Here is a 27,856-nt window from a genome sequence, read left to right as displayed (position 1 = left end):
CCCCTATACTTAAAAATAAACTTACAGTGTGAAAGGCTAGGTTCAGATATAGAATGATTGAATTTCTCCAAGTTCCATGCTGGGTAGAATGGGGGAAAGCTGGTCACTGGGCCCTGGCCCATTCAGTTCAAGCTCTGCCCCACATGGCAAAAGACCTTGAGCACATTTAATGGTCATGTCCAAGCTCCCACCTCACCCTACCCCTCTCCGTAAACAACTACCCCTTGGGTACCCTTCAGGTGCAGAAGCAAGTACTTTGGTGATGTGGTCTGTCCTCAGAACAATGTACCTGGAGAAAAGGCTGACCCGGGCCCAGCAAATAGGCTATAGAAGAGAAATGGGGACCTTAGGTGGGAACATTTCATTAGCCTGTGGATTCCTTACCCCATGGAGAAATACAGCTAAAGTGGGCCAGGGGAGAGAGAGGGTGGGCCCTACAGCATGGGACCCAGGGCAGAGGGGATATTGTTGAAATAAAATAGTTTGGATGGAGGACATAACCAGCTGCAAGGAAATCACTAAAAAGGTCATGAGGGCTTCAGGCCAGATGGTAGCCCAAGAAAGGAGAGGAGGGGAGAGATAAGAGATGTCCAAGAAGCAGAAAATGACCAGACAGGAGAGAGGCAGAGACCAGGGCCTTTGCCAGCTCTGCCTGGCTTTCTTGGAGCCTAGCATGTCCTGGGTTCAGCCCTGACAGATTCACATCTGCGCTTGGCTTTGTAGACGCTTTGCCATGTAAACCTTCCCTTTGCCTAAGCTTGTTACTATTCTTGACAGAAAGCGCGTCTCACTGTCTCACTCTTAATCTCACAAAACTGAACTGAGGGTTGCTGGGGGTGGGGGGGAAGGGAAAGGGCAGCTGGGTGATGGACATTGGGGAGGGTATGTGCTATGGTGAATGCTGTGAAATGTGTAAGCCTGATGATTCACAGACCTGTACCCCTGGGGCAAATAATACATTATATGTTAATTTAAAAGAAAGAAAGAAAGAAAGAAAGAAAGAAAGCAAGAAAGCAAGAAAGAAAGCATGTCTCAGCAAAATATTACTTGGTCAGTTGCAAAGGAAACCAAAGTTTGCCCAGAGAGAGGGAGAGTAAACAAAGAAAAGGGCTAAAGACAGGTTTGGGGGAGTCATAAATTTGCAATACAGAAAAAAAGAAAAAGAAACAGAAAGAGTCATCAAAAAAGTTCACGAAGAACTAGCTCACTAGGGTGAGCATTTAAGAAAGAGGGGCTGCCCAGTAGAAGATGAGGCCTGAGAAAAAGCCACTAAATTTGGTTACTTCAAGGTCATGGGTGACAAACGTGGGCAAATGGACACACCAAGATGCTGGGAAGACAGAGCGAGCTCTTCACAGATGCTGGGGTCTTTCTCCTTCCCTGGTATTGGGAGCAGGTATGACTGCCCTGCCTGCTTCCACACTTCCTTCCACTGGGCATGCTGGTGAACCCTAACACCCTCAGGGCCCAGGTTGGTTGGAAACATGTCAGAGAACAGGGAATGATGTGCCCCAGTCCTGGATGGGACTCCTTAAGGATGGATAAAAACCAAACAAACAAGCAAAGAACCACTGGATTCTTGGGAATTCCCCGTCTTTACCTAAAACTCTTGGAATCCCATTTCCTCTTGTTCTGCATCGCTTTGGGATAAAGGCAAATCCCAGCCAGGATATCAGCCTTCTCTTCCCCAGCAGCCAGCCAAGGCAAACCAACTTCCCACCTTGCTTGTCTTCTCTCAAGGGTGTGCATGTGTGTGTGTTCATATGTGTGTTTTGGGGGGTGTGGGGGAGCATGATCCCCTATGGAATCTTTCTCCCAAGTCTCAACAATTCAGGAGTAACAACAAACAAGTACCAATAACTTTCTATTTAAGGAAGCCCATCTATGGCTTGCTGTTCATACAGCTGACAACAGAAGAAGCAGGCTATGAAGCCTGCAGAGGGTTTTCCAGGGAGGTGGGCAAGCAGGAAGGACAGCCTGTGCCCAAATTCTCAGCTGTGACTGCAGCTCTAAGACAGTCACAGAAGAGAGAATTTCAGATGTGTGAGAAATGACCCCAAATATGCAACAAACACTCCAATTGACTTCCTCCCCTTTGAGACCCCTCTCCACCCTATCTGAACCCCTTCCCACCCCATCCCCCACCCCCCAACCCACAACTCCCAACCTGCGTGATCTGAAGGCTGGGCAGCCGCCAGCACAGCTCCTTCAGGGAGTGAAGGGAGGACAGAGGCCACAGCCCTTCCTCTGATGCTTATGAAAAACAGATACAGCAACACAATATCAGCCCCTCCAAACACCCCCTGACAATGTGCTCCATGAAGAAATTTAAAAACTACCCCTTGGGGTGCCTGGGTGGCCCAGTCGATTGAGCCAGTGAGTAGGTTTGGGCTCAGGTGAAGATCTCAGGGTCCTGGGATCCAGCCTGGGATCAGCCATGCTCAGAGTGGATTCCGCTTGCGATATTCTCTTCCTCTCTGTATCCCTCACCTTCATGCCCTCTCTCTCTCTCTCTTGCAAATAAATAAATAATTTTTTTTTTAAAGATTTTATTTATTTATTTGACAGACAGAGATCACAAGCAGGCAGAGAGGCAGGCAGAGAGAGAGGATGAAGCAGGCTCCTTGCTGAGCAGAGAGCCCGATGCGGGGCTCGATCCCAGGACCCTGAGATCATGACCTGAGCCGAAGGCAGCGGCTTAACCCACTGAGCCACCCAGGTGCCCCAATAAATAATTTTTTTAAAAAATTACTGCTCATTAGAGAAGTGGGAGAGCCTGATCTTTTCCCATTGATTTTCCCCCTTTTTTGATTCAAATATCTGCAGGCCAGGGGTGCTGGGAATCCCTCTTCACTTTCTCTTTGGGGCCATTCCTTAATGTCTTTCCTCCTTTCTCAGGAGACAGAATTTTTTTAATCCACCAGCTAAATCTGCTCTTTTCGCCTGAGGAACTGGAGGGGGTTTCCTTAGTAACTCATGTGGTAGTATCTCACTCGATCTTCTCAACGGCCTGTGGAGCAAGGACTGTTGTCATCTTCCCCTCACAAAAGAGAAACAGATGTTCTGGAAAGTCCAGTGACTTGCCCAAGGCCGCTCAGATAATGAGTCCTGGAGCCTCAGATTGAATTTCTGCCTCTGGCGCTGAAGTCAGTACCAGGCCAACCAGATCTCAGGCTGGGGGGCTGGCTTGGGGCAGGAGGGTGCGCTGAGAAGAGGAACCTCTAAGCTTTGTCTTTCCCTCCTGTCAGGGAGCCCAGACATGTGGAGAGAGCACATACTGCAAAGAGAAATAGGAAAGAAAACAGACTGGCCCTTGGAGCACTGGCTTTAAACTGCTTTGAGTGTCACCCATAGTAAAGAACGCATTTTATATATTGACCCAGGACATTATATAAACAAATTATATATACATGCATATACAAAGTTTTACCAGGAGTGATGCACTCTGATATATTTTGTTCTACTCTATTGTACTTTTTTTTCACCTTTTGTTCTTTTAAAGATTTTACTTATTTATTTGTCAGAGAGAGAGAGCACAAGCAGGGGGAATGGCAGGCAGAGGGAGAAGCACGCCCCCTGCCAAGCAAGAAGCCCGATGCAAAACTTGATCCCAGGACCCTGGGACAGTGAAACGGAGCCAAAGGCAGGTTCCCAACAGACTGAGCCACCCAGACGTCCCCCCCCTTTTTTTCCCTTTCAATGGTGGTTTTTGACTCACAAGATTGATTTCTCTACCCATGACAGATCTTGACTTGCAGTTTGAAAAATGCTGCCTTAAAGCATAAACTTCACGTTCGGAGACAAGCTCTCATACCACTCTTATATAAAGCACCAAGTGGGCTGGTGCCCGACACATAATACGTGTTCAGGAAATACTTGTTGAACTTCTGGATTGTTAAGAAAATCGATAATCCACAAATTAAACAATTTGTTCTGGAAACTCTTCAGTTGGCTTTGTGTGAAAAAGATAATCCTAATTCCAAATCTCAATGGACAAATCATTCCCAAATGACAAAGCTATAAATTGGTCTCTGTTGTGCATCTAGACCTGAAACTCTAAATGAAAATACTAGCAAATGGATTGCATTGAACAACCATGGTTAAGTGTTCTGTACTGCACACTGTCCTAGGGGCTAGAGATAGAGAAACAAATCAGTCCCCGCTGTCAATGAGCTGGGTTGTGGCAGGAGACTGAGAAGTGAAGCCAGAATTACAGTGTAGTGTGATGAGGGTGGCACAGGCTGCCATGGGAGAAGAGGCGGGCTCCCTATCCCGCCTAGAGACCCTAGAGGAGACAAGACATGTTTCCTCCAAAGCCACCCTAGCCTATACTTGAAAAATGAATGGCGGTTAGATGGGAGGATAGGTAGAGGAGGGCTGTATCAGGCAAAGAGAATATCATATGGAAAGTTGTGGCAATCATAGTTGATTGTCTCCCTACAATGAATCCACATTTCCTGTCCCCAGTGCCCTAATTATTTGGGAAGTGGGGGTGGGGCAAGGGAGTGTCCACTCCTACTCATTATCATTCAAGGGAAAATCCTGATTCACATGAGCTACATATGATGGTCCCAGGCTCCTTGCCAGTTACTAGTTTAGGAACGGGCATAAAATCCAAGTCTGACCAATGGAGATTCAAGTCATACCTTCTAGGAGGGGACTTCAAGACAAGTGTCCATGTTCTTAAAAAGAGGCTCATGGTAAGAAACACTAGTTCTTCTACTGAATCCTGCATTGCCTTGATGGGATGCCTGGTGGTGCTGTAGCCATCTTGTGCACAGGAGGTAATCTAGTCTGGAGGATGGCAATCAAAAATACAGAAAAACCAGGGCCTCAATGGCCTTGGTGAGTAGCTGAATTAGCCAACTCTAGAACTACTCTATCCCAGGACATGTCATTTAAGATAAAAGATTTTCCTCATTGCTAAAGTCCATTGATTCAGGGGTTTATGTCACTGCCAGTCAAAATGAACCTAAAGGGATACAAAAGCTATGGAGATATAAAAGGCATGTTCTGGATTCTGCAAGGCAACAGTTGGATACAAAGTCCAGATCATACTGTACTACAAGCTTCAGCTTCAAAATGAGATACAAATAACTACTAAACAACTGGAAAACTCAACCTCATTTTTAAATTTTTTTAAATTTTTTATTGTGTTATGTTAGTCACCATACAGTACTTTATTAGCTTTTGATAGTGTCCCAAGATTCATTGTTTACATTTAACACCCAGTGCTCCATTCGATCCATACCCTCCTTAATACCCATCACCAGGCCAACCCACCCCCCACCTCCCTCCCCTCTAAAACCCTCAGTTTGTTTCTCAGATTCCACAGTCTCTCATGGTACATTCCCCCCTCCAATTCCCCCCTTCATTTTTCCCTTACTTCTCCTAATGTCCTCCATGCTATTCCTTATGTTCCACAAGTAAGTGAAACCATATGATAACTGACTTTCTCTGCTTGATTTATTTCACTCAGCATAATCTCCTCTAGTCCCATCAATATTTATCCAAAAGTTGTGTACTCATCCTTTTTGATGGCCAAGTAATATTCCATTATATATAAGGACCACATCTTCTTTATCCATTCGTTTGTTGAAGGGCATCTCAGGGAACATTCCTCAACTTCATAAAATCCATCCATGAAAAACCCCAGTGAATATTATTCTCAGTGGGGAAAAGCTGAGAGCCTTTCCCTTAAGACCAGGAACAGGACAAGGATGCCCACTCTCCCCACTGTTGTTCAACATAGTACTAGAAGTCCTAGCAACAGCAATCAGACAACTAAAAGAAATAAAAAGTACCCAAATTGGCAGAGAAGAAATCAAACTCACTCTCTTCACAGATGACATAATACTTTATGTGGAAAACCCGAAAGACTCCACCCCCAAATTACTAGAACTCATACAGCAATTCAGTAATGTGGCAGGACACAAAATCAATGCACAGGTATCAGTTGCTTCCCTATATAATAACAGTGAAACTATAGAAAAGGAAATTAGAGAATCGATTCCATTCAAAAGCCATAAGATACCTTGGAATAAACCTAACCAAAGAGGTAAAGGAGCTATACTCTAGGAACTACAGAACACTCATGAAAGAAATTGAAGAAGACATGAAAAGATGGAAAAACATTCCATGCTCATGAATCAGAAGAATAAACATTGTTAAAATGTCCATGCTGCCCAGAGCAATCTATACTTTCAGCGCCATCCTGATCAAAATACCATCAGCATTTTTCAAAGCGCTGGAACAAACAATCCTAAAATTTGTATGGAACCAGAAAAGACCCTGAATTGCCAAGGAAATGTTGAAAAAGAAAAACAAAGCTGGGGGCATCACATTGCCTGATTTCAAGCCCTATTACAAAGCTGTGATCACCAAGATAGCATGGTACCAGCGCAAAAACAGACACAGACCAATGGAATAGAGAGCCTAGATATGGACCCTCAACTCTATGGTCAAATAACTTTCAGCAAAGCAGGAAAAAATATCCAATGGGAAAAAAAAATCTCTTCAACAAATGGTGCTGGGGAAATTGGACAGTTATATACAGAAGAATGAGACTTGACTGTTCTCTTACACCATACACAAAGATAAACTCAAAATGGAAGAAAGAACTCAATGTGAGACAGGAGTCCGTTAAAATCCTAGAGGAGAACACAGGCAGTAACCTCTTTGACATCAGCCACAGCAACTTCTCTCAACCGCATTCAAAACTAAAACTTCAAAACTAAAATGTGATGCCATTTTTCATCTCCATATTGACAAAAGATCCCAAAGCTCGATAATACCCAATATTGTCAAGGGGAAACAAGTGCGCCATTTGTTATGAGAGGATTATGCATGGTATACATCTACAGAAGGCAGTCAGGTACTATTAACCCTTGCCTGACAATCTGACCATCCCTGAGGCCAATCTAAGGAAAGACAATGTGATGGTCAGGCTGACAGGAGCATCTGGATCCATTCAAAGATTGTATTTTATTTGTAAATTGCTAAACCTCAATGTCCCATTCCAGTTCTGGACTATCTCTTTCAGGTTCCCTGCCCCCTCCCTTTCCCCCCCTACCCCAACCAGCTAAGGTCCCACTGGCCACTGCACCATAGGCTGGTTTGCTACATGTGCCTTCTGTGAAAATCTTCCAGAACAATGCTCCATCTCTGAGTCTGTTTCTATGAAACCCAGTCTAAGATACTATATATGTGTGCAAACATGCACACATATATACACACATTTCTTTACAAAGGAAGCTACAAAACCTGCGTTGTCTAAAAAGATGTGAATGAATGAAAATAGATGTTCCTGGATAGGAAGCCAAAATATTACATAAATACCTGTTTCCTATAACTTCATTTCTAGTTCTAGCAGAATCTTGTTTAAGGAAAAAAAAAAAACAAACCCTAGAAGGATGTTTTTAAACATATGACAAGAAGAAAGAAAGGAAAACTCTAAATAGGCAAGAAAGAAAATGTGTTGGGGGAGGGGAGTTAAGGAGGAATTACTATCAAAAGTAAAACCTACAAAACAATTAGAGTAAAATAGTGGAACAAACAGCTTCCTAGAATTTAATAGAAAGATCAGTAATACATCCTAAGTTTCATAGAAATTTTGGTATACTAGGAAGATGTCATAATACAATGAGATAAACAAAGTTGTTTTTTTTTTTTTTAACCTATAAATGGTGGAGGGAAACTGATGCGCAATTTGGGAGGAAGGGAAGAATTTAGATCCACACTTTACCTGGTACATCAACGAGAATTCCGTTTTATTTATTTATTAAGTAATCTCCACACCCAACGTGAGGCTCGAACTTACAACCTAGAGATCAAGAGTCACATGCTTCACTGATTGAGCCAGCTAGGTACCCTGAATTTCATTTTATTTAAAGACTTAAATGTGCTTAAAACTACAAAGTCCATTGGGGCGCCTGGGTGGCTCAGTGGGTTAAAGCCTCTGCCTTTGGCTCAGGTCATGATCCCAGGGTCCTGGGATTGAGCCCCACATCAGGGCTCTCTGCTCCGCAGGGAGCCTGCTTCCTCCCTCTTTTTGTCTCTGCCTGCCTCTCTGCCTACTTGTGATCTCTGTCTGTCAAATAAATAAATAAAATCTTTAAAAAAACAAAACAAAAACTATAAAGTCCAGAAGAAAGAAGAAAATAGGATTAAATATTTATTACAGTGCTAGTGGGAAGGCCCTTCTGGTGACTTTCTATCACGTTAATATATTTTACTTTCTTCATCACACTTACAACTTTCTGGAATTATTTGCATTGCGTTTCCTTCACTGCCACCTAATTTTCTTTCACAAGATGATAAACTTCATGAGTACAGGATTACTATACAGCAAAAATGAAAGTACTTGACAACATGAAGATTTCAGAAAAGAAACTTTGCATGTTAAAAAAAAATTGCCAAAAGACAAATAACATACTAACAGATATATTTATAAAAAATATGACCAATAAAAGATTAATGACATTGTTATCTCAAGAATTTACACAAATTGATAAGATTTTTTTTTAAGATTTTGTTTATTTTTGAGAGAAAGAAAACAAGCACAAGCCAGGGGAGGGAGGAACAGAGGGAGAAGCAGGTTCCCCGCTGAGCAGGGAGCCCCACCTGATACAGAACTTGATCCCAGGACCCTCGAATCATCACCTGAGCCAAAGGCAGATGCTAAACTGGCAAAGTCACCTAGGCACCCAAGTTGATAAGAATCTTAAGACTTAGCTAATATCAGAACAGACTTGTAATAAAATAATCCACAAAAAAAAAATTAGTAAGTATGTGGAAAAGTATTCAATGTTATGAGTTATCAAAGAGAAACAGATTAAAAGAAGTATGGTATTTCCTTCACTAAGTTAACTAAATTAACATTAGTAAATTAACTCTTAACTAAATTAACCTCCCAAAATTAAGATGCAAATTCCCAGATCTGGGACTGGTCATATTGGCACCTTTATTCATGGCGAATAGTATCCTAAATGGATGTAATCGATTAGGAAAATAATTTAGAGTCCCCAAAATGTTTATGCCCTGTGACCAATACATCTCTCTTAACCCCCAATATATCTCTTTAAGAGAAGGGATCTCTAACAGAGCAGCAGAAGCACCAAGCCATTGGCAAAATCCAGAATTCCATCCTGATATGGTCTTCCTTCCCAGCCCATATTTTTATACTTGTGCTGTCCAGTATAGTAGCCGCTAAGCACATATGGCTACCAAGCACTTGAATATTTCCTGGCTCAGGAGTGCCTGAGTGGCTCAGTCTATTAAGCATCTGACTCTTGGTTTTGGCTGGGGTCATGATCTCAGGGCTGTGAGTTCAAGCCCTGTGTTGGGTTCCTTAAGCCCGACTTTAAAAATATATATATATTTTTAAATGTATATATAAAGATTTCAAAGACTTAGGGTGAAAAAAGAAAAAATAGATTATTAATAATTTTTATATTGATTACGTATTGAGTTGACAATATTTTAAATACATTGGTTCAAATGAAATCTGCTATTAATTTGATCTTTTTACTTTTTTTTTACTTTTTTAATGTGGCTATTAGAAAATTTTAATTTTCTAATTAATTACCTGTGTGGCTCACATTTTATTTATTTTGGACAGCTCTGTCCTAGAATTGCCCTAACCTAATGTGACCAGCATCCTGGGGGAATCACCTACTTGTAATTGACACTATTCTTTGTATCTAGTTGTACCAAGGCTGGCTTTTCTTCTAGAAGAAGGAGCCTGGAAGTCTAAGTGGATGGCTCAGCAGAGGAAAGTGCCTTCCCTAATGACCTTATTCCTATACCTAAAGTTCTCAAATGAGCCACAGTGTTTGGTGGGTTGTTGAAATGAAAGGAAGTCACCCGGCAGTGTAAGTCTTTCCCAGATTTACAGTCCCCTATAAGCACTGGTTCTTCGACTTGGGTCCATCCATGATGCCACCACACAGATCTACAAATCTTAACAGGTTATAACATAGTCCTGCTTAACATGCTCCAATGATTCTTCTTTCTTTCTGCCTGCCTTGGCCACAAAGCCCACAAGACCCGCTTCTCTATCTGTCCTTTTCCTTCTCCTCTCTCCATACCAGCCTCATTTCACTTCCTCAGCCTGGCCAGCTTCTTTCTCTCTTTAAGCCTCCAGAATACACCATTTCCCAGCCAAAAGTGGCTCCTCTGGTTGCTTTCTATCACACCAGTATATTCTAGTTCCTTCATCACACTCACAATTCCTGAAATGATTCTTGCTTGTGTTTCCTTCATTATCAGCCATCTTTCCTCCACAAGATAATAAATTTCATGAGAAGAAGGATCCTGTCTACCTTGTTCACCATAGCATCTGAGACCTCAGAACAGTGCCTGGTGCACAGCAGAGGTACTACGAATATTTGTTGATGAGTCTATGAATGAATGACAAATGATTCCTCCTACTCTTCCCCAGATACGCTTTGAGTTTTCTTGTCTCAAAGAAAGTCTTGCCTCAAGGTGTCTTTGCTTTCGCTGTGTCCTACCACATAGAATCTTTATTCTAATGACCTAAAACGGCATACTTTTCACTTCAAGTATAAAACCACACAACTCGAAAGCATTTGATGATTTGGAGGTTTTTTGGTTTTTTGTTTTTTTAATCACACATAATAAGTCCAGAAGTGGTGTCATTCCAGAGTTGCTTAACTCAGTGGCTTAATTATGTCCTCAAGGAAGCATGCTGTCTCCAACCTTTCCCATCTGCCACTCGTACCGTGCCAGCTGCTGTCCTAAGCTTTCCCCTTTACATTTGCTAGATGGCAACAGCAGCTCAAGCACTATGTTCTTACACAACATCTCAACCCCAAAGCATCTCAGACTTACAGGATTTCCCAGAAGTCTCTTCTGCAGAGTTCCCTTTTATGCTTCATTGTCCAAAATTGTAGTACATGCTGCTCACTTCTAATCCAGCCCACTTCTCAACCAATTACTGGCAAGAGCTAAGGATATCCTTGATGGGCTCAAAGAATCAAGATGAATTTCCCTCACAGGGCACCTGGGATGCTCAGTCACTTAAACCTTCGGCTCAGGTCATGATCTCAGGGTCCTGGGATCCAGGCCCACATTGGGCTCCCTGCTCAGTGGGGAGCCAGCTTCTCCCTCTCCCTCTGTCTGCAGCTCCCCCTGCTTTTGCTCTCTCTCTCTTTTTGTCAAATAAATAAATAAAACCTTTAACAACAATAAAAAGATGAACTTCCCTCTGGCTACTTCTGAGTTCCTGGTCCCCTGGAGTAGAGGCTGCTAAGACAACAAAGGAGTGGGATTAGGGTGGGGGGATGGGGTCCAAAAGACAAAATGTTCTCAGAATAAACCACTGAGAGTTTACAAACCACAAAACCCTACTAGATTTCCAAAGTACAGCTCAAATCTTGGGTCTTTCTTTCGTTAATCCTCTGATTATCTTGGGCAGAAGTAGCCACTCCCTCCTATGAATGTAAAACCTTGGGTTCAGTCCATAAACTTTGTGGAGTCATTCTTAATTTCTCTCTTTATTCATAAACCCATACATTAGCTCTCTTGTCTACAAAATACATTCAGAATGCAATCTTATCTCGCCACCCCCGGTCCTGTTACCCTGGTCCAAGCCACCATCATTTTGCCCCTGAATCATTGCCTGCTTGTTGACCTCACGCTTCTCTTTGTGTACCCCTAGAGTCTGTCCTCACACAAGGAGATCCTTCCGATATATAAATCAGATCATGTTACTACTCTGCTCAAAACCCTCCAAGGGCTTCAGAATAAAATCCGAAGTTCTCATCACAGCCCGCAGGACACTCTGATGTACCCACCACTTCTGTAACCTTATAGCCTATGCACATGCTCACACCCTCTTGTTCTCTGCCTTCTAGCCACATTGGCCCTCCTGCCCTTCATAGAATGCACCAAGCACACGTTGCCTTTGCACTCACTATTCAGCTTGCTTAGGAAATTCCCCTAGACCTTCTGATGACTTGCTCTTTCCTTTTCTACAGGTTTTGACTCAAATGCTACTTTTCCAGAGAGATCTTCCCAGACCTCCTCTCCAGAAAAAAATCACCTCACTCTGCTTCATTTTCCTTCAAAGCACTTGTCACATGTTGACGAATTATATGTTTATTCATTTACACTCTGTCTTGTCTCCTTAGAACGTAAGATCCACGAAGCCAAGGGCTTTATCTGTTTTGTTCACTGGTTTAGCCTCAGTGCTTACCACAAAACAGAGCATGTAACAGGTGCTCGAGATGCTGCTACTGAACTGGTTGCAACTCCTTGAACCTCTGTTATCTGTCTGGTGCATTTGGCATGCTCTCTGGCCATGACCTTTGCGCGTACTCATATCTTGTCTCTTGAACAGGAACATAAGCTTCTTAAGTGTATAGCACAATTCCTGGCATAAAGAGGGCGCTCAGAAGTTTACGTTGACATATTTAGAGAGAAAACACATTAGGGCAATAAGAGCTGTTATCATTTTACCTACCCTGTACTTGGCAGGACTCTGAAAAGCTGAAATATGGGACAGGACAGCACTTTGGGACAGGGTGTGGAGCTCGGGCTTCTGCCCTAGAAGATGGTCCAAATTAACTCCTTGAAGAAGAGGAGGGCAGCATCTCTCTGATATTGAAAGAAGAATAAAGGGCACATTTCCTACCCCCTACCCCATGATTTCCCCTGGAACTGGTCTTTCCAAGTTTGTTTACAATCTTGAAGTACTTTGCAACGGAATGGGGCCCTACTCTTGTTAATTGGTGCCAAAGGTCTCTACTTAACAGATGTTACACAGAAGTAGAGCAAAACCAAGAGTGGTTTAAGGTCACCTTGAGTCACTACTCAAATTTAGGAAGGAAACTCAGACTTACTCCAGGTCCCACCCCCCAGCTGCAGCTCACTCCAACCTCCCAAGTACACTGTGGAGGTCCCAAGAGGGGCATCTGAGCCCCTGGAGAGGAGGTCCTGTTAGCCCATGCTCTCACTTCTGCACACAGCGCTCTCACGCTAATTCTAGCAGCAGGGCCATTTACCAGACTCAAGGGAACCAGACCACTTTCAAATGTTGGTAGCATTACATTTGCCAGCGGAGAAGGGGACAAATGAGGAGACAGAAGACAGTGCTTTTAAGAGAAGAAGAAAAAGATATCATTGGATGTACGCTAAGCCAAAAAAGCAAATGCCAGGAATAACTGTGAGCATTGTTTGAAGCCAAGTCTGTGCAGAAGGGCCCCAGGTGGAGGAGGAGGCAGGAGGTAAGGTGGTCTGAGGACGCAGAGCAAATGCCCCACAGGGCGGGGCAGGAGGAGAGGGACATATTTTAAGCAACCTTAAAAGACTCGATTTAGCATCCTGCAGGAAATGAAAAGCAGATGGGTTGGTTTGGAACTTGTTTACATTTGATTGGCCTCCTGAGGCTTCCAGGGCATGGTTAGGATTGGAGAGAAGGGGTATTTTAGGCAAATATAAACAGGTGTCCGTTCTGAGAGAGTTGGGCCTCCCTTAATTGGCTTATCTCCTCACCCCCCTTTCCCCCCAGGCAGATCCTCATTCCCCCAGTCTAGCACAGGTCTGGTTGGAATGGTATCAGCTTGATTTAACTACAGATCTACTTGCACCTTCTTAAGGGAACTAAAGGCTAACACGTCTCTTGCCTTCATATCACACCCCACTGAGCAGAGAAGCAGAAACAGAGGCCTGGACTTGGGGGAATGGAGGGGATACAAAATGGTTCACACCAAAGGTTCTGAAGTTCGTAGAAAGCCCCACGTTAGGACACAGACTCCTGGGTCCCACCCCCAGAGTTTCTGTTCAGTAGACCTGGGAGCGGCCTAATGGGTACACACCAGGGTCACCTGGCATCAAAGCATAAGGCTAGCTGGGCCCTATCTGCCGGGACTCTGATGTTAATAGTACAGGTATGACTTTGGCACCGTTTAAAGCTCGCCAGATATTTCTAAGGCACAATCAAGGCTGAGAATCACTGATCTTCTTCTCTCTTGCCTGCCATTAGTATTATAGCTCCAGCTTTATTTCAATTAACCTTCATAAGGTGGCCTCAGAGTGGTTAGGATCACAAGAGACCTCGGGATCCAAATTAGGCTTAAACTTAGATTGGGGGGAAAGGGCTAAAAAAAAATATTGCTCTCCAAGACACAGACTATCAAAAATTTATGTAAATGCAGGCAATTACCCTTTTATGTAACCTGTCCAGGAAATAACACTCCTAAAAAATGTTTCATAAGTAAGTTGCTGCTAAGAGGCAGCAAAAGGAATCATCTTTAGTGCTTATCAAGGACTTACTATGTGCCATGGACTCATCCTAGTACTTTCATTTTAAACCCACTTAATTCCCACAATAACTCAATGCCGTGGGTACTGTCATCATCACCCATTTAATAAATGAGGAACCAGGGCACTGGAAGGGGCTGTCATCTACTCCAGATCACACAATTAACAAGTAGCAGAGGGGGCTTTCAAACTTTGGGGAGCACCTGAATTACCTCCAGAGACTCCTCAAGGTACAGATGACCTGGCCCCGTCACTGACCAGTTGGACCAGGATCCCTTGAGGTGGGTCTTTATCAAATTATTTTTTTTAAAGATTTTATTTATTTATCAGATAGAGATCACAAGTAGGCAGAGAAGCAGGCAGAGAGAGATGGAGAAGCAGGCTCCCCGCTGAGCAGAGAGCCCCATGCGGGACTCAATCTCGGGACCCTGGGATCATGACCTGAGCCGAAGGCAGAGGCTTTAACCCACTGAGCCACCCAGGCACCCTATCAAATTATTTTTAACAAACTCCCTGGAGAGTCGGTTGTTCACCAAGTAATGAGACCACTGTTGGGATGTAAAATGAAGGCTTTGGAATGCAATTACCCTAGATCTTTCTTCCTCCACCACTTACAACTGGGATCTTTGAGCAAGTTACCTATCCTCTCTCTGGGCTTCCATCTCTTCACCTGGAAACAGGAATGGTAGTAGTTTGGGCAATTGTTCTGAGGAGGACATGGGTCTAATGTACTTAGTACAGTGATCGGCTCATTGGCCAGTGGAGCAGAAGATACTGAGACTTCAACTGGGTCTTCCCCGTTACCATCAACATCACACACTTCACTACCCTCTCCCACCCTGCAGTCCAAGACATGCCCTGCCCCAGGGCAGCGTGGGATGGATACAGCTTCAATCCAAGCAAAATAAAGTCAGTTGCTTAGATTTTGACATTTGATTAAGATCCCTGAACACAAGAAAAGTATTTCTGAGCATCCAACAACTGTTTGGACTGAACCAGTAGACAAATAAGACTGGCCCAAAAGAACTCCTTTCCCCCTTTTCATCCAGGTTACCCATCCCTCAGGCACTGTAGCGGTGTTACCTGGACTATAGGGGTATATGGTTTCCCAGAGAGGCCCTAGCCCCATCATCTTCCCAGAGGGATCCCCTCAGAAGCAACAGGACTGTGATTGGGAGTAGAACACCAGACAGGCTTTAAGGAAACTGAGAGAGGCAGAGGTTCATGTGTACTTGCCCTCTAGGGAGGGTCGCTCACCCCAGAGCTGTGCTTATGCCACAGTGAGATGGAGTCAACAGAGAAGAGATGGTTGTATGGATCACAGGGAAAATGAACAAAAGGATAGCCTTGTTTCTAGTAGCCCCCAAAGAGGTGTGGGAGAATAACAGGACCTTCTTCAAACCCTGGAAAGGGCTCTAAAGTTAATTGGCTGAGAGTTACAGCCAGCAGTCCCGAGGAGTCCTGCCATGGAGGAACCGCCATGGAGAAGCTGAGCAAACCAGATGGACATGGAGCTGCCTCCAAGGAGAACGCTGGAGACTAGTGGGGAGGGATCCCATGACCAAAGACAAGATGGGGCAGTCATTCACCTTGAAAGTGACCAACTCAGAGCACATGGTGTTATATGGTTCCCCTCTCTCAGTCCCCTACCACTGGGATTCCATCTAAAGGAGAGCAAGAGAAGAAGTGTAAGTATGAATTCATCTCCTCAGTAGTTAACAGGCTGATTTTTCCACACCAAAGAGAAGGGAGTGTGAGATCAAAATTATGTTCTGTTTTAGAAAATCCAATATACACTCCTGAAACTGTCTCATAAAACTAATATATACTAATTAAGACTATCTAGTTTCCTCAAACTCAGAAAGACATCTATTATGGCTCCCTAAAAAGTAGCACAATTGTTCATCTAAAATGGACTTAATCAGCAGATAATCTTGGAAATGGCAGCTTGTCAATGACAAGGAAAAAGTTTTTGGTAACTTCAAAAAACAGTGAAAACTAAATACTGGAAGAGGAGACTTGAAGCCCAGCATCACTGCAGCACGGTCTGTGGGGAGAGACACTGAGTCTGACTGGGCTGGGATTCCAGGTTCTGGGCGGTGTCCCCGTAGTCAACACCCGAGTTCCGGTGTTCTGCTGCAGCCTGGGTATGAAGCCCAAGAGCCTCCTCAACTTGCTTTGCTACAATTTGGTGTTCACCAAACAATGACCAACTTGGTCTTCCAAATGCTAAAAGAGAGCAGTACAGAGAGTAGGCAAGGGCTCTGATACACGGAAAGATGTGGCCAGCCCTACAATTCACACGTTGGTGTTCTGATGCATAAACAAGTCTCTGGAGAAATAGCTCTCTCTAGGAGAGATAGGGTTGCCAGATTTAGCAAATAAAAATACAAGTATTGGGGCACCTGGGTGGCTCAGTGGGTTAGAGCCTCTGCTTTCAGCTCATGTCCTGATCCCAGAGTCCTGTGATCAAGCTCCACATCAGGCTCTCTGCTCAGCAGGGAGCCTGCTTCCTCCTCTCTCTCTCTCTCTGCCTGCCTCTCTGCCTACTTGTGATCTCTGTCTGTCAAATAAATAAATAAAATCTTTAAAAAAATACAAGTACTGTATGGGACATACTTACACTAAAAAACTTATTCATGGTTTATCTAAAATTCAAATTTAACTGGGTGCCCTGTATTTTTCCTGTTGAGCCTACCAGAGTCAGCTACCTGCCAGGGGGATAGATAAAATGGAGGTCCTACATGCGCCAGGCTGAGGACCAATGCTGTCTCCAAGACCACCTTCACCAACATGATGCTGGCCACAGAGCGCCCTCCTGGGTAACAGGCCCAAAGTTAGGCTTAGTCTCCCTCTCACTCATAATCTTTATTCACTCCAATCCTTCTCTTCGTTTATGCACAAAATAAATAACCTCCTTAAGCTTTTCAGGGCTCTTACCACCACCATGTTCATACTGAGACCAAATTTACAACTTGGATGAGAAATGTGTAAACTTGAAAGCCATTTCCTGATGGCATCTAAGGAGATAAAGAACATTATCAACAACATCTATTATAAGATTGTTGCTTCCCTGCAGTAACTAGTTACATACGAAGTTTTAGTAACATTCAACAAAATGTTTTCTATTCCTTGACCTGAGTCTTATTTTTTTTCCCTGAATTTTGCCTCAGTCACAACTTCGCATTTACCAACCATCACACACAGGATCCCCAGCCTTTCGGTTACCTGATAGAAAAGGGAGTTGGCTGATCCCCGTAGGGTCACTTCATTTGTGCCTCAGGAATATCAAAGCAGGAAGAGACCACAGAAGAAGCAGAGGGGAGGATTTCAAGTTCATGATCCCACAAGTGAGGAAAGACCTTGGGGCACGTGGCTGGTTCCAGCAGTAGAGCCTGCAACTCTCAAGTTCAAGACCCACACTGGACGCAGAGTCTACTTGAAAAAGGAAAAGAAAAAAATGTTGCTTTCTTTTCAAGCCAGCTCTCCTCCACATTAACATATCACAGGGTGTCAGTATCATCCCCTTGACTGCGGCTTCCTTTTGTCATGAGCTAAAGAGGTTTCTGCCCAGAGAGAGACAACATAGATTCTTTATCCCCAGACCGGCTGGAGCGAAGTTCATGCTACTTGACTCAAGACATCATCTTGCTCCTCCATTCTCGTCATAAAGTGTTATTGCTGCTAAGGAACAAAATAAAGACTCTCTGGTGAAGTGTGATTTAGGCCATTCCTCTACAATTCTGGTTTTAATTCATTGCTGGCATTTCTGAAGTGGTTGAGGGTGAACCTCTGAGATAAATGAGTCATCCTGGTCCTTCTATTTCTTCTGTTTCCCATTATTTTCTAACTTAAACATTTCAGGACTAAGGATTAATATGTCCTCTCAGTGCTGGCAACGGGCAAGTCATTCTATAAACTATATTGGGAAATTAATGGACTTCCATTTGGGGAGAAGTAAACAAAAGTAGATAATATATATGCCTGTTTATCTATAGACACACGGTATTGGGAGTCGAATAGTTCTAAGCCAGGCTTGTCATTAGGTAAAACAAAAAAAACAACAACAACAAAAAACCCAGCCAACAACAAATTTGGTTTTTTTCAAGCTGTCAGCGGGAAACTGAGAGAAGTAAAATGTTCAACTGAAGCTAGAGGAGATTTGGAGTTTTTCGAGGGATGTTTTAAGAAGTTAGGAAGATGCTATATTTGCTCCCATGTTCTCAACCAAGTCAACTCTCCTTGTGTGGCAGTGAAGGCCGCCCTCAGATTCTGGGCTCCCAGGGGAAATTGGGAGGATTCCCTCCTCCCATTGTGACATGGTCTTGTGGTTTAACAGATACGCTCAGAAAATCTCCTCAGACAAGACAGAGGATCACAAGGGAAGGGAGGGAAAAATGAAACAAGATGAAACCAGAGAGGGAGACAAACCATAAGAGACTCTTAATCTCAAGAAACAAACTGAGGGTTGCTGGAGGGGAGGGGGGATGGGACGACTGGGGTGGCTGGGGAATGGACATTGGGGAGCGTGTGTGCTATGGTAAGCACTGTGAATTGTGTAATACTGATGAATCACAGACCTGTACCCCTGAAACAAATAATACATTATATGTTAATTAAAAAAATAAAGAAAATGATACACACATACACATATAGACACACAGAGTGTAACGTAATGTAATTCAGCCTTAAGGAAAAGAAGGAAATCCTGTCATGTGACAACATGGATGAACCTGGAGGACATTATTGCTAAGTGAAATCAGCTAGATATAGAAAGACAAATACTTCATGATATCGCTTCAATGTGAAATCTAAAAATAACAATAATCGTAATTTTTTTTTAAATAGCCAAACTCATAGAAACAGAGACTAGAATGGCGGTTACCAGGGGTTGATTTTCCTCAAAATCTGAGGATAGGTTAGTTAAAGGGTACAGATTTTCAGTTATAAGCTTAATAACTTCCAGATTTAATGGACAGCATGGACAGTATTAAAAAATACTGTACTGCATACTTGTAATATGCTAAGAGAGTAAATCTGAAGCATTCTTATACCAAAAAAGGTAACTATGTGAAGTAATGGATATGTTAATTAACTTGATTGTGGGATTTACTTCGCAATGGATACATGTATTAAATTATCTTGTATACTTCAAATATATCACAAATTTGCCAATAATATCTCAGTAAAGTTGGAAAAATATTGTGAAAAAAAAGAAAAAGAAAAGAAAATCTCCTCAGATTAATCACTTGGGTGGTTTGGGGAGAGACAGAGGCAGCCAGAGGCCTTATAGGCTCCTTTCTTGGTGGGCTCTCAACAGCAAAGAGGAGGGAGGACCAACAATGTTGTCAACCACAGTGTTTGCTCTTCTCCCCTCCAAAGTGCAAACATGTCTCCTTAGCTATTGGCAAGAACATTATGAGAAGCATCCAACCCACTTCTGTGTAAATGTAGTCCTCACACCACATATGACATTTTGATATTTTGATAAACTAACATTAGTATAGCACCCTACAGTTTGTGAAACACTCTCAGACATGTGACCTTATTTGATTTGGTTGTACACAAGCCACTCTCATGAGAGCCACTCTCATGAGCCATCGGGAAACAGTGGATAAACTCAAGTTCTCCAGAACTTGCAGTTAAGGAAACCCATCAGTATTACCTTAAGAAGAGTATCAGTTTATTTGGTAACTGAAAAAAATTACAAGGCAGGTTGTACAGTGTCATACCGTTTATGCAAAAAAAAAAAAAATGGGTATGGCTATATATGTATAGAGATAGCTTTATTTGTATATCTACACTCCCACAAGTATATAGATATATGTATATGTACATATATTCAAATGTTTATGTGCAATTTTATAAGGAGCATTATTTTTATGTTATTTGTTACGTATTTGTAATATTCCCGTTACATAATATTTTATTAATAAACATTATAATAAGGTACATTTAAGACAAAAGCTTATTGTGTTGATCACTCCACAATGTATACAAATATCAAATCATTACATTATATACCTGAAACTAATACAATGTTATATGTCAATTATACCTCAATAATAGGTAAGTAGATAGGTCAATAGAATAACAGATAAATAATCTGGGTTGAAAAAAGAAAGCTCTTTTTCTCACGCTCACTCAAGGGAAGAAAGATGGTTATCATGTCGTAAGAGTCAAGGTTGTGCTGCATTTGGAAAACGGGCCTTAGAAGAAAGAAGAACTCTGACAGGAAGGCGAGGACCCCACTCCAGTAATTTTGTCCCCCTGACCCTACACCAACCCGATGCTTGCCAAGGGCTAACATGAGAGCTGTATTGTTGGAGAAAGATACCTTCTGTCCCTGACAACAGCCCCACCTCCCCCTTGAGTGTGACTGGACCCAGAGGTGGTCCAGTCACATGCAAGTCAGAGGATCAGAAGCATGAGACTTGATATACATTTTCTGTGGCCAGGTTAGCAGATGGCCCCGGGCTTGCATGTGTTAGAGTGAAAACAGGAAGTGATGGCAAGTCCTGTGCCTGTTTTCAGGTAATGCTAATAGGAAGAAGAAGACTTTGAGTCTGGCCCTTCGGCGTTTGGACAGCGGCATTTCTCCTTACTTACATGTGTCCACGGGCATGATCGTGAGCTCTCTAGGCTTCAGTTTCCCTCTCTGGTCAATGTGACCAATAATACCAATAGCAGAGGATTATTTCATGGGCACACCTCAAGTTTCGCTCTTGATGAATTGCTGCTTGTCCCGGTGACCAATCAGACTTTGCCAGGATCCCACGTTCACTGCATCAGACTGAATTTCTGTCTCCTTGCGTACGTTGTCGGGTCACTCCTGCTGCACTAGAACCTTCTCCCTCAAGTGTTCTCTCCCGTATTCCCATTGCTCCACCTGCATTTGTGCCACCAACATCTCTGCCCCGGGTTGTGGCAGCTGCCTCTGGTCTTGCTCCTCCAAAACCACACAACACGTAGCTTGCAAAATGGTCTTTCCATTTCCATTTCCATTGCATCAGCCTCAAGTATTCTAGTGACTCTACATCACCTCTAAAGTCAATTCCAAATTCTCAGCACAACCCTCAAAGACTTGTCTACCTTCCCAGCATTATCTCCTATTGCACCACGTCTCATGCAACAGAGCATGAGCAACATGAGCAACATGAGCAAACAGAACTTAGAGTTTCTCTCTTGCCTCCATGCTTTGTGTATACTATTCTCTTTGAGCAGAATGTCCGTTCCTGTGAACGCCCAACATCTGCCCCAGCCAACTATTCCTTCAAAGTTAGCATAGGCAGCACCTTCTCCAAAGGGCGATTAGATGCCTCTACCCTGCACCCCAATCAGACCACTTAAACTAACTCTATCATAGTACTCACCACACAGCATGAGAGTTTTTGTTTTCTAAAAAGAGGCTGCCCTTCTGCTCTAGCAAAGGACTCAGTACCGGGTGCCTGAGTAGCTCAGTGGGCTAAGGCTGCTGCCTTCATCTTGGGTCATGATCCCAGGGTCCTGGGATTGAGCCCCACATCGGGCTCTCTGCTCAGCGGGGAACTTGTTTCCCTCTCTCTCTCTGCCTGCCTCTCTGCCTACTTGTGGTCTCTGTCTGTCAAATAAATAAATAAACTCTTTAAAAAAAAAAAGGACTCAGTACTAGTAGCATCACTGGTGCTGGTGAAACTCAAGGAAGGGGCAAGTGTCTGTTCTCTCTGGTTCTGGCAGAAAGGCAAGGTCAGGTTGGGGTGCAGCAGGACCTACCACCGGGTAGTGCTCCTGAGGAGAAATCTCTTGTTCCTTTTCCTTTAATAGTTCAGTGTGAGAAGAGCTCTGCTGGGTAAGGGGTGAGGAAGGGAGTATTTGGGGGTTCAGATGCTAAGTAGTATGAGTTTAGGGGTCCACTGCTTAGGGAAATGTTTGAAATGTCCAGCTAGAGGCCTTGAGGTCTCCTAGTCCCATTAGAAATTGAGGTTGGGTACAGCCAGCCCCTCCTGTTAGAGAGAGAGGGAGCTAGCCCATTGCCAGGCAACCCCAGAGAAAGCCCCTAGGGCAATCCACTGGCCAATCCTACTTGTCACAGCACACCTCCCACCCGTATCCCCAGAACCCAGCTAAGTAATATATGAAAGGTATACAATAGGGGTGCTTGGGTGGCTCAGTCGGTTAAGCATTTATTTCTGCCCAGGTCATGATCTCAGGGTCATGAGATCAAGCCCCGAGGTGGACTTTAAGCTGACTATGGAGCCTGCTTAAGATTCTCTGTCTCCCTCTCCCTCTGCCCCTTTCCCCATCCCCCCCCTTCACTTGCACGCATGTGTGCTCTCTCTCTCTTAAAAAAGTGGGGGGGGGGGCACCTGGGTGGCTCAGTGGGTTAAGCTGCTGCCTTCGGCTCAGATCACGATCCCGGAGTCCTGGGATTGAGTTCCTGCATCGGGCTCTCTGCTCAACGAGGAGCCTGCTTCTCCCCTCTCTCTCTGCCTGCCTCTCTGCCTACTTGTGATCTGTCTGTCAACTAAATGAATTAAAAAAAAAAAAGTAGGGGCACCTGGATGGCTCAGTAGGTTAAGCAGCTGCCTTTGGCTCAGGTCATGAACCCAGGGTCCTGGGATTGAGTTCCGCATCAGGCTTCTTGCTCAGCAGGGAGCCTGCTTCTTCCTCTCCCGCCGTTGCTCCCCTGCTTGTGCTTTCTCTCTCTCTTTCTGTGTGTGTGTGTGTGTGTGTGTGTGTGTGTGTCAAATAGATGGATAAAATCTTTTTTTAAAAAGGTACTCAATAAATAACTACAACTACCATTTATTGAGTGCCTGTTGTATGCACATAACTTGACATTTTATTACTAGTCCTCACAATGACTGTGCAAGATAGGTATTGTGAGCTCTGTTTTATAGATGGGAAGCTAGATAGAAGACTAAGTCACTTGCCTCAGATCATACAGCTAGTACAAAGTGGGGCTGGAACCTGAACCCACATCTCTATGACTCCAAAACCAGTGCTCATGCCCCCGAGTTGCATAGCCTCTCTGTACAAAGCACATATACACCCATCCTGACCCCCCCAGTGTCTTTCCCTATCTCTGGTTCTGTCCCTATCTCTCTATCTCCATGGCTCTCTTGTCTATGGGCAGGCACTCCTCACTTCTCTGCCTAAAGTGCCCTCCAGCCCAGCTGTGCTTTTTCCAGTGGGGTCTCCTGGCTCATCTGCTTTGTCACAAGCTAGCCTGGAGTTATTTCTTTACCTGCTCCTAGTCTAATCTGATCTCGGTTTTCTGAACCCGGTATGTACTTGAAAAGCAGTGTTTATCTGCTGTTGGTAACAGCCCCAAGGAAGATGAAAGGTAACTTAGAGCAGGAACAACAAGGAGGCTAAGAGGCAGGAGCCAAACTGGGTTCCTTGGCAAGGCTGTTGGAGACAGAATGACCCAGGTCAGTCAAGCCTGGACCCTGAGGCAGGAAAGGCCTCCAGCTTTTTCACTCAGCGAGATGTCCAGGAAACAACCCAGAATATGGTGGAGGCTACGGCTCCCCCAAGGACTTGTGAACCCGAACAACCGCTATCTGCTTCCCCTCCTCGTCATCTAAAGCATTTATTAAATAGCCTAATTACTAAACAAAGCAGGTGGAAGAGGAAGGTGGGGAATTGGAAGGTTGAACTGAGCTTTTTAAAAAGCCAGAAAAATGACTCAGTGTGTGTAACCCTTCATTTGGAGAACAAAGTGGATGTTCCCGATCCAGCCAGGAGCATTGTTAAACCTGTAGGAGAGAGATATGGAAACAGACCATTTTTTTTCCTCTCTCGGTCATAAACACTGTGAGCTCGGAGATGAACTGGCAAGCTTCTAGAATAAATTCAGAGGATTTATTCTCCCAAGAAGGGCCAGAAAACTGGCAGAATCACAGGAAAGAGGGTGCCTGGGTGGCTCAGGCCATTATGCGTCTGCTTTTGGCTCAGGTCATGATCCCAAGGTCCTGGGATCGAGCCTCGTGCTGGGCTCCCTGCTCAGCGGGAAGCCTGCTTCTCCCTCTCCCTCTGCCTGCCACTCCCCCTGCTCGCGCGCTCTCTCTCTCTCTCTCTCACTTGCTCTCACTCTCTGTCTCAAATAAATAAGGAAATAAAATATTTTTTTTTAATTCGCAGGAAAGAAAAATATTTAATATCTGTTCCAGTCAATGTTTAGAATATGGGAAGACATTTTGTTACCAAATTAACGAGACCATAAGCTCCTTGAGGTAAGAAGTTGTGCTCTGTTTTTGAATTCTGAGTTGGAGTCGGGTGCCTGGCACATAACAGATGCTCAATAAACATTTGCTAGAAGAAAATTGAAGGCAGAAGCTGAGTCTTCTGCAATCCTGAATTCCCTTCAGTGCCCAGCTCTAGTGAATGAATGATAGGGACATTAATGAATGAGAAATGCTGAGTTTCGGATCGGCCTTTGAAGAAAAGCACATATGCATTTGCAAGCACCGGTATAATTTCCCCAATTAGACAAGAAGTCTGTGTTCAATTCCTAATATCATCTTGATTTTTCCCTCTTAGAAGATAAAATGTTTGCTAAACGCATCTGGCTGCTAAAAGGAGACTGTTCTGGTGGATTTTCTTCATCCTCATGACACCTCAGACAGTCCTGAACATCTAGAACCATCAAGGCATTTCTTCTGTTCCTGTCTGGGCACAGGAGAGGCTCCCGGGATCCGTGAAAATTGGTTTAATTTGCCTCCAGCTTTCCTGGTTCCCTCCCTTCTAATCTCTCTTCTCCTTGTTTGTCTTGCCCTGGCTGAGCTTTGACTCTTTTCCTTCAGCAGCCCCAGCTTCTGCCAGTGCAACATGCCTCGTCTCTCTCAATTTCGCACATTTGCGGACAGTCACATCTGAATCATATGACTCACCAAGAAAGGACATAGTGTGCCTGGGAAACTGAGGCAGCAGCAGAGAGAGGCAAGAGCTTTTCTTGTGAGGGTTCCGAACAGAGGGTAGATAGGATGAGTGGGGCATTCTTTCCCTGCTCACATAGAGAGACGGAGGCAGGGCGCTAAAGGGGTTTCACTTGGGAAACAAGGTGCCTCGGAGATAATGGCTCCCTTCATAAGTACATAAAACCTCCCTATTTCCTAGCAGAAGGATGGAAACTCCCAACTTAGGTTGGGAGACCACACCCTGCAGGCTCAGCAGAGTACCTCTCCTCTAGGCTCCCCTCAGGGGACCTCTATCTTGGAATTTATCATACTGTGATACAGTTATTTGCTTATATATCATTTTCTATTCAATGTTCTGTGTGCTCCCTGAGGGCAAAAACAGTGTCTTTCATCTCTGTAATTTTCAAGGTTAAAGCCCTCAATAAATGCTTGCTGAATTAATAACTTGCCCGAGGTCACCCAGCTAGTATGTGACCGATCTGCGATCAGAGCCAAATCCTCTGTCCCTTCAAATCCCATCCCCTTAGTGTCCTACCCCGAGTGGACAGCAGATCAATACAGAACCTAATCGAGCATTGGCAAGTTCATGAACTATATTGAGAGATTTTCTTCTCAACTTTTATTTTCCTTTCTTCTCCCTATTGTTGGGAACTCTAAACAGGGACTCAGAGCTGAGTCAGGGTCACATCTCTGTCCTCGCTCCTGAAATAACTGAATTCATCACCGCTTCAGAGGGGGAAGCTTTGCCATGAAAGTGAAGGCTGCAGATCTCCGCATATGGCTTTCACGCTCCCCCTCCTCCCCTCCTGCCAGGTGTGAACAAACACTTTGAAATAACTAGAGGATGACCTGGAGGAAATGCCAAAGGCTTTGATCTGTGGTTCTTAAAACATTGGAGAGTTTTCTGATCTTGTTGGTTCTGAACAGCAAGGCTGAAAATCGTGTGAGAAAGGTTTGTTTCTTCTCTTACCCAGTCACATGTGTTGATCACTAAGGGCCTTCCGGTCACCCGTAAGCAAGATAACAGTACCTCATTTGGGGGATGAAATGGGGGGGGGCAACTCTGAAGAAAGAGGTACCCAGGCCTGCATTGCTACTGAGGGTGGAAGGGGTTGCCTAGCTCTCTTCTAACCTTCTTCTTTTCCACAGAGCTGGTATGTCAGGATTCGGGGGAAAGGAGATAGTCTTCTTTGCAGAAAAATGTTTTCTGGCTCCAACAGCATCACTATCTAGTACAAGAGTCATGTACCTGGGAAAGACAATTAAAATTCTCAAGTGGGTAAAGGAGACACTCCCGTCTGTGTTTGTCAATAAACACTTGCCTTCTGTTCAGGATACATGAGAAAATAACACTTGACTATGTATTAGTGCTTCCAATTTGGTAAAGCATACCCACATGTGTTCTGAAGCTCTGTGTTTTCCCCCTTCCTAAATGGACCACCTCTAGAAAGCCCTCGAAAGCATAAATATTTAGCTTGAGAAGCTCTGGAAATGGCATGGACATTCCATGAAAAAGTAACTAATTTTCCTCCAACGTCAAGAATTCATGACAGGGGATACTTTGGTCAGTGAGGTTAGCATATCACTTGGCAAAGTATTTATTGGCCACTTTAACCAGTATCTAGTACGGAACCTGTTGCACAGAAGGCATTTGATAAAATTTGTTGAGGGACTGAATTAAAATGTGTTGTTTGGTCCTACCTATATCCTCTTCTTTAGTTTCTTCAGCTTTATTCTTGTTTTCTCATGAATGAATTTCCTGATTTTTTTTCTCCTTGTTTCCTTTCATTTTAAAAGCATTCTATAGCCTTGTTACAAAACAAATAAGAAGCAAAAACGTATAAAATAAACAATTAAAATCCATCCTTTGCTCTCTTTAGAGGTAAACCACTGTGGACAATGTGATACGTATTTTTATTACCAAAGTGGGAGCATACAAAATATATTTATTTGCTCCTCAGTTTATGTTATTCTTTTTAATGGTTTCTTTGTATTTGTCAGCATATGTAGCAGACGCTGTTGATGCTTTACTCATATCCCCTCAGGAACCCTTATCACTTCCACATAGAGCAGCCTAGCTTCCAACGGCCAGGGCCCCCACTTTCTTGGATAGCTCCCTCCAGCCACGAAAACTAATTTGCCCTCGGACAGTCGGTGGCAAGTACTCGGGAATTAACGTCCCTGTGGAAAACAGGCTTTAACAATACCTAAAAGCTCTAGGAGTATACATGCCCCGGTTCCTGGGCCCCTTGGCTAAGAATATTTCAGAGGCATGTGCTTTGCACTGTTTATCGCGTTCCCCTGAAAGGTTAAACTCTAGCCACTCCCACGCTAGCCGGCTTCACAACGAAGCCTTTATGGGCTCTCTGCGCTTCCTGTATCACTTCCCCATTTTTCTGCTTAACACTTCCAAACATCTTGCACTCGAACCCTAGTCACAAGGTCTGCTTCCAAAAGAACATAAACTAAGATAGCATGAATATGCTCTAGTTTACTGAATCATTTTCTTATTAATGACCATTTAAGTTGTTTCTGATTTTCGATACAAAAAACACTGCAAGAGAATATTGATCCATGTGGATTAAGCATGTGCACACATTCCTGAATTATAATTGCTAGGTTAAAGGGAGTCACGCCTTTGGTATTTCAGAGATATCGTTAAACTGGCCCCT

This window comes from Enhydra lutris, unplaced genomic scaffold, assembly GCF_002288905.1.
Source record: "Enhydra lutris kenyoni isolate GAN:26980312 unplaced genomic scaffold, ASM228890v2 scaffoldscaffold4, whole genome shotgun sequence".
Taxonomy (NCBI): Eukaryota; Metazoa; Chordata; class Mammalia; order Carnivora; family Mustelidae; genus Enhydra; species Enhydra lutris.
The sequence above is the reverse complement of the archived record's forward strand: the minus strand, read 5'-3'. Positions refer to the sequence as shown.